The sequence below is a fragment of the Lampetra fluviatilis genome, chromosome 52 (assembly GCF_964198595.1).
Source record: "Lampetra fluviatilis chromosome 52, kcLamFluv1.1, whole genome shotgun sequence".
Lineage (NCBI taxonomy): Eukaryota > Metazoa > Chordata > Hyperoartia > Petromyzontiformes > Petromyzontidae > Lampetra > Lampetra fluviatilis.
Window position 1 is genome coordinate 7,441,674 of NC_136326.1, and position 12,298 is coordinate 7,453,971.

A 12,298-nucleotide genomic window follows, 5' to 3' on the forward strand; every position below is an offset into this window, starting at 1 on the left:
GTTCTCCTGGGAAGTTATTTCGTAATGTTCCAAGCGTTTCTAGTTTCCTCTTCACCCCAATCATCACCGGTAGTCGTCGCCGGGAGTCCACACGAAGCCCCGAACGGATGTTTGGCTCGACGGTACAAAGCTGTGGTGGCGTCGGCGAAACGTTATCTGATAACTCCGTTGCGTATGATGCGCGATAACTGCTTGGTAACGATTGGGGTTATCGAGTAGTTAACTCGTAATCGAGGGGGGGGAGGGGTTGGGTTAGATCCCGTAATTATAAATGTGTCGTTATACCCAACATGCCAAGGAATTCGTTGCCAGTTCAGCAAAACTGGTGTGTTGGAGAGTAAACCCCACAACATTTACAATTCGAGTGCCGTGAGGTTATATATTCACGTGATCAAACCACCCCTCCGCCCCCCTCTCTCTCTTGAATAACATTGGTCGTGAAATCCGACAACTACCACAACTACGGTGTTTAAACTAGTTCACGCGTATTGGCCGCTGAGAAATGTAATTTTTTACCGTCGGTGCGACTAACGGAGTTCTCCTGCCCAGAGGCGATGGGGTAGAGGTTCCTGCCGTGGCTCGTGGCCTAAAGATGGAATTTCCCAGGTTCCAGCGACCCCCCCCCCCCCCCCGGGTTGGTCGTGTGAGCGTGCCACCCCGGCGAGACGTTATTGAAACTCGACAAACAACGCGCACACAGGTGGCAGCTTCGAGTGACGATTGTAATGTGTACCCGTACGTTTCCGATTGTACGTTACCGCGCGTTGAACTTCATTCGCACCGTGCCGTAGCCAGCCGGGAAAGACAACAAACGCGAACGCGACGCAAAAGAAGCAGTTTCTAGAGAAATTAGTTTTTATTAAAGTTTTGAGTTGTAACGCGATGACCCTTTTCCCCCCGAGTGGCCTCTCGTTTCTCGGCGGTTCACCTTTTCGGCGGAGGGCATTATCGACGCCTGCGGTCACGTCCGTCTTCGCGGCCCTCAGGCAGTGGTGGGAATTCCACATTCCTATGGCGGGTGAGGCAACAACCACCGGTGATAGTCCGCTCACAAAGCAGTAGTAGCCAAAGCCGTATTATCCAATAGGCCGCAGTAGGCACTGTGCCTCGGGCCTACGGAAACTAAAGGGCCTACGAAAAAATGTTGACCATGTCTTTTTTTGTTTGATTAAAAATAAAATTAACCAAGATATCGTCTTGAATAAATATATTTATGTATAGCAAGGATTGGCACAGAGTTCATATGAAGGCAGAGTCATGTCAATCTTTTTTTAGTAAGGTGATAGAAATTAATAACCGGAGATGTACATTTAGATATTTTTTTCTATTGAAAAATTAGCAAATGACATCTTTCAAATTGTGTTTTCGCACAATCTCATTCTAAACAGAGGGTAGTGCAAGGGGGAAGACAAGGCGCTATCACTGAAGTCATCACTTAACCTACGAAACAAGTGCCTAGGGCCTACAAGAACCTGAACCTGAATGCGGCCCTGGTAGTAACCACGCCAGGGTCAGGATCGATTCTACATGTGGAGGGGAAAACCGGAGGACCTTGTGAAAAATCCACTCGGCCATGGGAAGAGAGACGTAAACTCCAAATATACAACAGGAGTCGTCAGAGTGGGGATCAAACGCACGATCTCCTGCATACCAGGCGAGGGAGTTAACATCTCATAGACATCATGATGATGATGAGAGAGAAACAAGCAAACTCCAAATACACAGCAGGCGTCAGGGTGGGAGATAAAACCCACGACCTGCATACCCGGCGAGGTAGTTAACATCTCTCCACTATGCAAACCCCAAATATACAGCAGGCGTCAGGGTTGGGATCGGGCTCCCAACCTGCATGTCTTTTTTTGTATTCTCTGTACCGCGGGTGATGAGGCTGGTGGTTCTGATCACCAGCGAAACTTCGGTACTCGAAATGTAATGTTGTGGGCTTTTACTCTCCAACACAACCGGTGGGGCTGAAGTAACTAATTCACATTTTGTTACGTGACAAACCTTACCTAATTAGCTTAATCGAGTGGTGGTGGGTTCAATGACATACTTAGGCGATCTAACCCCCCACAAAACATTTATTGCGTATAGTATTGGTCGAGAAAGCCTCCTACTACGCGTTAAACTGAAAATGCAGTGATCCGCACTCATTTTTTGTGGTTAACGTCATTATTATTGTCATCGACAATTTTTCTTGCGGATCTTCTACAGCGGTCTTTGATCATCCGGTGATGCATGTAGCAGACCCAGGAATGGAGAAGCAGACCCAGGAATCGGTCTCTCAGATGATGATGATGAGGGAAGCCCCATTATGTCGCACTTAAAGAAATCACCACTGCCCATTGGGGTGCAAAAAAAAACAAATCTGTGCCTGTGTGGGTTTTAAACCGTTTGACATCAAAGTGAGTAGGGACAATTTCTGGAACAACATTAATCGGACTTATTCACAGATTATTTAGACAACGTAAGTTACCCCCAATCGTGGAAAACGATTCCTCGATCCATTGTCTTTGATGTTGATTGGCCTACACCAGAGGACAGCCTTTATGGCCTAGTCTCGCCAGTGTCAGACTACAGAATGCCATAAGGCGTACAGTATCAAGGCAATGCCACGTATCAGAACATTTACAGCTCAGGTTGAGCAGCTATATCATGGGACCTTTTTGCCGTATCAAAGTATGAAAAATAAGAATAGGCGTTTACCCTTTCTGGAAATAAAACAGGTGTTAAGAGGTTTACAACACCAACTAGATCATTTAACACGTAGGCTTTCGCCACCAATATCCATAATACAGGGGGGGGGTTTGGTTAGATCGCGTAAACCCTCTGCTTGGTTTAGAGACGTGTATGGCACATTGGTGGTCTGGCCATACGGAAAAGATCCACTTAACGAATTTCTAAATAATCCCAACTTTCAAAACACGTCCATCCAGTTCACCATGGAAGTGTAGTGTTGTAAATACAGACGAATAAACTACTTTTGAGCCAACACGTTGTTTAGTGTCTTTACTACAGGGCCCCTATCACGAAGGGTATATCGGTCCCTTCACCCGATACCGAGGGAGCTATGGCCTCCGAACTATACGGGACCTAACACTGGTAACCCGTTCCCTATCGTCCTCCGGCTGGGACCTAGGCGAGGCTAACTGACCCTGACCTCGTGGTCCGTGGGTCCTGACCACTGGCCTCACTGAGCCCTTAGAAGGACTGCGGAGATTGGGTCCAGGGTCCTCTTTTGTCAGGGACCTATTCTCCCCTGACCACCGGCCTCACTGAGCTCCGGCCCTTAGAAGGACTATGGAGCTTGGGGCCCAGGGTCCTATTCTCCAGTCCGGTCTTCAGTCTTCAGTGTGCAGATAACCGAGCCAGAGCTCCCTGATCTCTGGCTCATATACTCGTCCGTGGCTTGCTCCGCCCTAGCCACACCCTCCTTCTGGAACACTCTCAGGTGACATCATTCCCCCGGTCCCCCCACCCGTGGGCCCGGGGAATGTGTCCCAGGATCCGTTTACTGGGATCCACCGTTGGCCTCTTTCTGGCCCATGGGCATTCGCCCTGGCGAGGTAACGCCTCTGCACTCTATTGACGATAAGCGGAACTAGTGAGTGACAATCACCACTACAGAAGTAAAGGCTGGCAGAACTTTACCATTTCTGGATATTCTGCTCGGGCGCAGTCGAAATGGTAAAATAACAGCGTTTACCGACAGAAATCGCACACTGACGCCTCTCTGAATGTAGAGTCACACCATCACCACGCACAGATATCCTCAGATGGTGGTAGTCTGAGACGTGATATTAAACATGTTAAAAAAGCCTTGCAATTGAGCGGTTACAATGATGCACAAATCAACAGGGCACTAAATGCCAAAACCAAATCAAATAACATGAGCGTTTAAACTGACCCAAGTAATTCAGACTATTAAAATACTGTACATTGTGGGAGTATCTTCTTGGTTCTTTCGGTAAAGTCACGTAGAAGGGAAATAATAAAATAATAAAAATAAACATAATAAAATAATTCTCACGACGTTTCGGCCACAACGCAAGCAGCCGTCCTCAGGTGAAGAACAGGTCTGTCGGAAAGACAGCGTCTGAATGGGCACCACCAGGCTTGGCAGCGTATATTTAAGCTGGGTTGGAGGGGGGAAGGGGCGCCTTGACAAAGGAATTTGCATATCAAGAGCAATTGTGTGAGTAACTGATGAACTCGCCAGGTTTTTCGGAAAAACAAAACATCCGAGTCAGATTTGGCACGGTACATAAAACACAACAACTAATATCTGGTACTGAAGATGTTTGACCAAAGCTATCAACAGAAAGTGTGTACCGGATTAATTGCTCTCGTGCGGCAAATGCTATGTTGGGCAGACAGGACGAATGCTCAGCACGAGGCAAAGAACACCAAAGGAATATGAAATACTCCCAAACACAACTGTCGGCAGTGGCAGAACACGCGCGCGAACAAGGACACTCGATCTTGATTCGAAGCTTTCGTGACTGCAGGAATCCATACTCTTTGGTTCTTTCGGTAAAGTCGCGTGGTTAGAAATACAATAAAACAAATCACGACGTTTTGATCGCAACACAAGCGATCGTGATTTATTTTATTTCTAACTACGTGACTTTACCGAAAGAACCAAAGAATAAAGACACTCGATTTTGATAATGTTGAAGTTCTGTGTAAAACTCGCTACTAGGCCAAGACTAATTAGAGAATCTGGAAATTGAGAGAAATGAAAATAAATGTAACCGTTTGGATAGCTATAGACTTAGTGCAGCTTGCAATTGAACAATCAAACAATACGTTATTTAAATGCATACCTATACAGGTCACCATACGTCAATGGGGATAACCTGTGAGCAGACGACAACAGCTACTGCTATTTTAGTGTACACAAGCTGCAGGAGAAACAAGAACAATGTGCATCCTTAATGTGCGTCGATTACCATATGAATAACCCAACCGGGGTAATGGATACCCATTGTAATTAATACGCATTCGTTAACCCCCCCCCCCCTTCGCACGTGAAGGGCTCACAAGTGACGTCATCACATCTGTCCCTCTAAGGAACGAAACGGGAGGATTTCGCCACAAATCTGGATGCCGCCTGATGATGCCGGTTGTAATTACTGGCGAAACGTCGTACTCAGATTGTAAATGTTGTGGCTTTGCTCTCCAACACACAACCGGTGTGCTGCACTGGTAACAAATTGGCATGCTCTCACATTCTCATAGCTACTTCCGTGCCCAGTTACATGCTAATTTCTCACTTTAACATCATGCTAATCTCTCACATTAACATAGCCACTTCTGTACCCAGTTACATGCTAATTTCTCACTTTAACATCATGCTAATCTCTCACATTAACATAGCCACTTCTGTACCCAGTTACATGCAATTTTTTCCCATTAACATCACTAGCCCCGGCCACTTCTTTATGACCCTTGGGCTACACCCATTTCAAACCTTTAAAAAACAGTCTGCATCAGCAGCAGACCATGCTTTCCCACCTGATGACGGACGCTTGTGTTGCGCCCGAAACGTCGTGATCTATTTTATTTTTTATACCTACTTGACTTTACCAAAAAAACCAAAGAGTATGGATTCCTGCAGTCACGAAAGCTTCAAATCAGGATTGGCATGCTCTTTTTACGTGACGAACCCTCACGAATTGCCCGTGTCGGCTGGTGACGGGTTTAACGATACGTTTATTTTTACGCGATCTAACCCCAAAAAAAATGTATTATGGACCGAATAGAAACCTTTTACAAGGAATCAAGTCTGCATTAACCATACACGGCACTTATGGGGAACAAACATGCTCTTGGTAATATATGCATTGTCTTTGAGACTGAATGGTCTACACCAGAGACAGCCTTCTTTAGGGCCTAGTCTCAGCAGTGTCAGACCACAGAACGCCAAAAGGCGACCAGTACAAGTACAATGCCACTATCAGAGCCTTTATAGCTCGGGGTGAGCAGCTACAAAATGGGACATTTGTGTCAGTATCAAAGTAAGAATAGGCGTTTAACCTTTCTGGCAATAAAAGTTCAACATACAGCACAAATAATACGCTCTGAAGAAGCGCCATTGGCCAAAACGTCGCCTATTATATACATAGTAATAGGTTTTTACCCTTTCAACTGGTACAAAAACTGACACCTTTATACAAGGCATCATGTTTGCAATAACCACAACACAAGCAGTCAAAATGCAAACAAAAGGAAACAGCACTGATGATGATAATGATATGCACTGTCCTTGAAGTTGATTGGTCCACACCCGAGACAGCGTTTCTTAGAGCCTAGTCTCCATTGGTGTTGGACCAGATGACGCCAAAAGGCGTACAACTCAAAGACAGCGCACTATCAGAGTATTGAGAGCTCGGGGTCCAACACCAATGGAGACTAGGCTCTAAGAAAAGCTGTCTCGGGTGTGGACCAATCAACTTCAAGGACAGTGCATATCATTATCATCATCAGAGTTGTTTCTTTTTGTTTGCATTTTGACTGCTTGTGTTGTGGTTATTGCAAACATGATTCCTTGTATAAAGGTGTCAGTTTTTGTACCACTTGAAAGGGTAAAAACCTATTACTATATTTTGCCACTGGTAAAGGAGGTCTCATAATGTAAATATTATATACATGTTTTGTTCATTCCTTTTCAAGGCCGAGATTTTTGGAAAAGATGAATGCCATATCCCAGAGTGCCTGGATTTTGTCGACTGTGGTGGAAGGAATTCGACTCGGTGGTGACTGCTAAGACCATTGCGAGTAATCACAAATCAAGGCCGCGGTAAGAATTTCACATATTTTTCTAAAATACCTGAATGAAAATATACCTGCTGCGCTAATATTTCATGAGAGAGGAGAAGGGAAGCGAGGAGAGGGAGGAGTGTACAGATGGAAATTCTCTCACTGGCTCTCAAAAGGGTTCAGTTTAAAATAATGGAAGTCTCAGGCCGGTGGCATGGCCCCCGTGGGTTTATTGCAGAGCTTCGCTGTGTGAACCTGGCAGTCCGCCCTGGTTAACACTGCGGCGCGGTGATAACCAGGGCAACTACTCCGCGCCGCCTGCATCACTGCAGACGTTAAAGATCCCCGTGACGTCATTGGAGAGGAGGGGGCCATCGCGTGCCGGTGTCACGGTCCAAATGTGACAATTATAAACAAACGTTGCAAGGTCACTGGAATTGGGATTACGTGCAGCAGAAATCATCGCCCCCCCCCCCTACTGGCAGACCCATGCCCGCTCGCAGGCCAGGCGCTGAGACGCATTGTCCCGTACAGGGCTAGGCCACACAGCAATCATCGGTGGCGAGGAGATGTCATATCCCTCGCCTGGTATACAGGAGTCCGTGGCTTCGATCCCCGACCCTGACGCTTGATGTGTATTTGGAGTTTGCGTGTCTCTCTCTCTCGGCCCGTGGTCGCGTTGGTTTTTCACCGGGGTCCTCCGGGTTGTCCCCCTCCACATTTGGAATCAACATCACGCGTTTAGAGCGTTTGGCTGCAGTAGATTTCCACGTGACAAGCGAAGTCGTTGAGCTGTCATTCGTGGCCAGGTAGCTTCTGAAAAAGAGCTACATAGCTCAGTGGGCCTAACCTGGTAAAATATAAATAGTTTAGTTTTATCTTCTTGGTTCTTTCGGTAAAGTCACGTAGAAGGGACATAATAAAACATAATAAAATACAATTCTCACGACGTTTCGGCCACAACGCAAGCAGCCGTCCTCAGGTGAAGAACAGGTCTGTCGGAAAGACAGCGTCTGAATGAACACCGCCAAGCTTGGCAGCGTATATTTAAGCTGAGTTAGAGGAGCAAGGGCGCCTTGACAAAGGAATTTGCATATCAACAGAGTTTAGTTTTAATTAATCGCTCCTTACTATCAGATTAACGCCTGCTTTGCAGGCCAGGTGCTGACAAGCATTGTGCCACACAGGGACAGCTGCCACTAGGGAGTCCCCCTAGGCGAGATCACACAGCAATGATCGCCCCATAGTGGCAGATGAGTGCCCGCTTTGCAGGCAAAGTCCTGAGACGCATTGTTGCGCACAGAAACAGCTGCCACTGGGGAGTCCCCTAGGCGAGGTCCGGGACCCCCCCCCCCCCCCCCAGTGTTTGAGATGAGACGCCGACGCAAGCTCTCCTATCGCGTGTTCAGCGCTTTAGAGACGCGCGAAGGAGGGCGGCATTAACCACAAACCCATCCCCTTTGCTTCATCCGCGACACGCAATGACCGACTCGGCAGTGTCAACGAGCGAGCAGAGAGAGTTCCGTGGTGTAACCGCAGAGTCGGCACGGAATGCGCGGCGTCGCCCATGACCCGAATTCCCACTCCTCGTCCCAAATTCTCACAACAAGAACAACAAAACAATTAAAAAAAAAAATGTATTCCTTGAGAGTATCTCAAGGTCTGGTGTGCAGAACTGGTTAGGCGTTCGCAACTCTCGCTCGAGATATTCCGGGATATGTTTTTATTTAGATTTTGTAAATAAAAAAAAAGTCACCTAATGTCATTAATTGTACTGTTTCAGCCCGGCCACGATATCAGCTGACGCCGTTAATGTTCAAACAAAAAAATGCGTATGGACTTCGGTATAAATTATATGCATTCATTATGCTAATTACTTTTCTTCAAATATCCCATTTAAATCTCAGTGGTCACCGGGAGATCGATGCCAATTCTGTGCGGGTTGCCAATCTGCGAGAGCAGTGGTTGTTGTTATTCACCACCTGGCGGTGCGAGATGCCCTTTCTGGGGGTAGCGAGACATGGACAGATTTATTTTTTAAGGTAAATCATCGAAAATACAAATTAAACACAGGGCACGTAAGTACAGCTACTATGCATTTATTTTTTAAAAAAATACGACTGAGAACCAAGGGGATGCAAGGCTGCAGTAAAGCTTAAGAAGCACTGCGGTAGACCCAAATGTACGGGTAATTCTGGGAGGGGGTGGCAACCTTATGCAGACGGTCGGGCGACTCAAATCAATCAACCAAATAGTGTTTATTTCAAGGCCACTTTCTTAAAAGCGAGCCTCCTACCATTCCCTGAGTGAGATGACGAAGTGAGCTGAGTGAGATGTCTGAGTGAGATGTCTAAGTGAGATGTCCGAGCGAGATGTCTGAGTGAGATGACTGAGTGAGATGTCTGACTGAGTGAGATGTCTAAGCGAGATGTCTGAGTGAGATGACTAAGTGAGATGTCTGAGTGAGATGACTGATGAGATGTCTGAGTGAGATGACTGAGTGAGGTGTCTGTCTGAGTGAGATGTCTAAGTGAGATGACTGAGTGAGATGTCTAAATGAGATGACTGAGTGAGGTGTCTGTCTGAGTGAGATGTCTAAGTGAGATGACTGAGTGAGGTGTCTGTCTGAGTGAGATGTCTGAGTGAGATGACTGAGTGAGATGTCTGTCTAAGTGAGATGACTGAGTGAGGTGTCTGTCTGAGTGAGGTGTCTGTCTGAGTGAGGTGTCTGTCTGAGTGAGGTGTCTGTCTGAGTGAGGTGTCTGTCTGAGTGAGGTGTCTCTGCCCGCTGCGGGTCTTGCCTCACGTGACTCCTCGCCCGGGATTTGGGTCAAATTCTCACCGCTCAAATCGCTTCACTGGCACGGCGAGATTTTAGTTGGTGTTGGTTTTTTTCCTTTCCCCATTCAAAGATTAACTCGAACTCGATGCTCGCGTCGTTATTATTTCTGAATTGTCAATAAATGCATGTGACTGTTACTGGTTGGAATCTCCTGGTTACATCAGCCCACAGGGGATTATTGTGTCCGTCCGTCCGTCGTGCAGGGAGGGGCTGGGTGAGGCGAGAGCGGCTGGGTGGGGAGGAGAGGGTGGGGAGGGGCTGGGTGGGGAGGGTGGGGCTGGGTGGAAAGGGGAGGGTGGGGAGGGGCTGGGTGGGGAGGGGCTGGGTGGGGAGGGGCTGGGTGGGGAGGGTGGGGGGTGGGAAGGGTGGGGCTGGGTGGGGAGGGGCTGGTCACCCCGTGGTGCCCTCATAAAACTCAACGTTTAACCTACTCACGCCGACTTGTGCCCGCCCTCACAGTCGGCCATATTTGCGGAATACACCACGCCGCCGTTGACCCTGGCCATTGACCGAACAACTCAACATTCCTACCAGCTCCCTCCGCAGGAATGTGTTTCACCATTAGTGGTCGTAATAATAAGAACATTAATTTACAGGACGCGCAGAGACAACGTCGCGTGCGGACTTTGGAGACTGCCACCACCACCACGACATCGTCGTCGTCCGCCACGATCAATCCACTGCTGGATGACGACACCTCCACACGGGCCGATCTCATCGCCCACCCCCAAATCTCCCCTGTGGGCGTCCTCCCGGATGCCGTTCCACTCCTCCGCCGCCACTCCGCTGTTACTCTCGGCCAGTTTGCGTGGCCGTCGTTATATTATTTTAAGATTTTCAGTCATGTTTTTATTTTATTTTACCAGGTGAGGATGTGGATATTTTTCAGAAGCGACGTCGCCATCACAGATGATTGCTTCAACGAAGTGACTTATCGTCATCGTGTGGAAATGGTTGGCAGTGGTCAAATACTCAAAACTCGTGACGTTGATTCTAAATGTGGAGGGGAAAACCGGAGGACCTTGTGAAAAATCCACACGGCCACTGGAAGAGACACGCTAACTGCAAATATACAGCAGGCGTCAGGGTCGGGATCAAATCCACGACCTCCTGCATACCAGGCGAGGGAGTTAACATATCATATGAATCATGATGATGATGAGAGACACGCAAACTCCAAATATACAGCAGGCGTCAGGGTGGAGATAAAACCCACCACCTCCTGTAGACCAGGCGAGGTAGTTAACATCTCGCCACCATGCAAACTTCAAATATACAGTAGGCGTCAGGGTCAGGTTCAAACCCACAACCTCCTGTATACCAGGCGAGGTAGTTAACATCTCCTAGCCACCACGCATTATTACACTACTTTGGCAGTGGCAGCAGCTTCTTCTGACTTCGCTTCTCAGTGTAATGAAATCAAAACCAAAGTACAATGATCATGTTTATGCCGATATATGTGCGGGAGAAACCGGTAACCGGTAACGCAAAAAAACGAGTGTGATAGCCAGAGTCGGTATAGGAATGCATCCTGAGGTACACAAGACAAAGATCAACCTTATAGCCTTAGCGGACTGTTGGGGCAAGTGCTGTTAGCGAGTAGCACCTATGAATGTCGGCACGGCACACGAGGGCGTGGGTGGACAGCAACACACACGCCACACACACACGCGCGCGCATTTGGAAGTCGATTATCGTCTCCTGGCCTTTGCAACTGGTTATCGATTCCGAAAACGGTTACCGGTTTAGCGGTTATCGTTTAACAACCCCGGTATGAAAAAACACACGAAACAGTTACAAAGATCCGTGTGTAGCCTTTAACAGACTGTAGGGGCAAGTGCTGTTAGCGAGCACCTACGAAGCCCGGCACGGCGCACGAGGTGGTGGGTGACCAACACCACGCCCGGCCGCCTTTGTCTCCCCAGTGGGGATGTTTACCACACACCGCACCAGGTACTCATTTGAGGCCGAGTCGACCTAGGGGAGACCCCAGGACCGGTTCGGATATTCGTCACCCATGTTGGCCTTGAGCAGGAATCGAACTCGGGACGCCGGGTTCGTAGCGCAGCATGGCGCTCACCGCTACCAATATCGATACGCGCCATTCGCCACTCAGTGACGGTGACGCCACCACGGCGCCTGTGCCAGGCTAAGTGCACGTTGAGGGCACGCGAATTGTCGAAGGCTCGCTACTAGTAGAAGGTCTCGGGGCAGACCCAGCAGGAACCATGGGTCGGCTGACTGAGATGACCTGCAGATGCACCACCTGTACCTTCTACTGTGCCAACTTGCTGCATCTTAGCCGGCCGGCCCTCCGCTCGTTGTTGTGAGCGTCGCTCCTCTGCCCCTCCATTGCTGGAGGGCGACTGCCTCGAACTGCCCAGTAGCAGCGTCCTTCACGAGCCTCCTTCATAGATGCCGATCTTGACACCGCTGGTACCAGTCGTGTGCTCCACGTCCTCCTGTACCACATCAGTTCCATCTCTTCTCTAGCCCGTGCTGCGCCCGTTTAGCCCCCTCTGTGCGGCCAAACAGAAGCTGCGTGGGCATGCGGTGGCTGGGCATGCGGGCTACATGACCCAGCCAACGCAGCCTTGCCTGCCGGAGGAGCTCACCGATGGGAATGTGTCCAGATCTTTCAAGGATTTGTGAGCTCCTCACACAATCCAGCCTGCAGGTTAAACCCAGGATGGA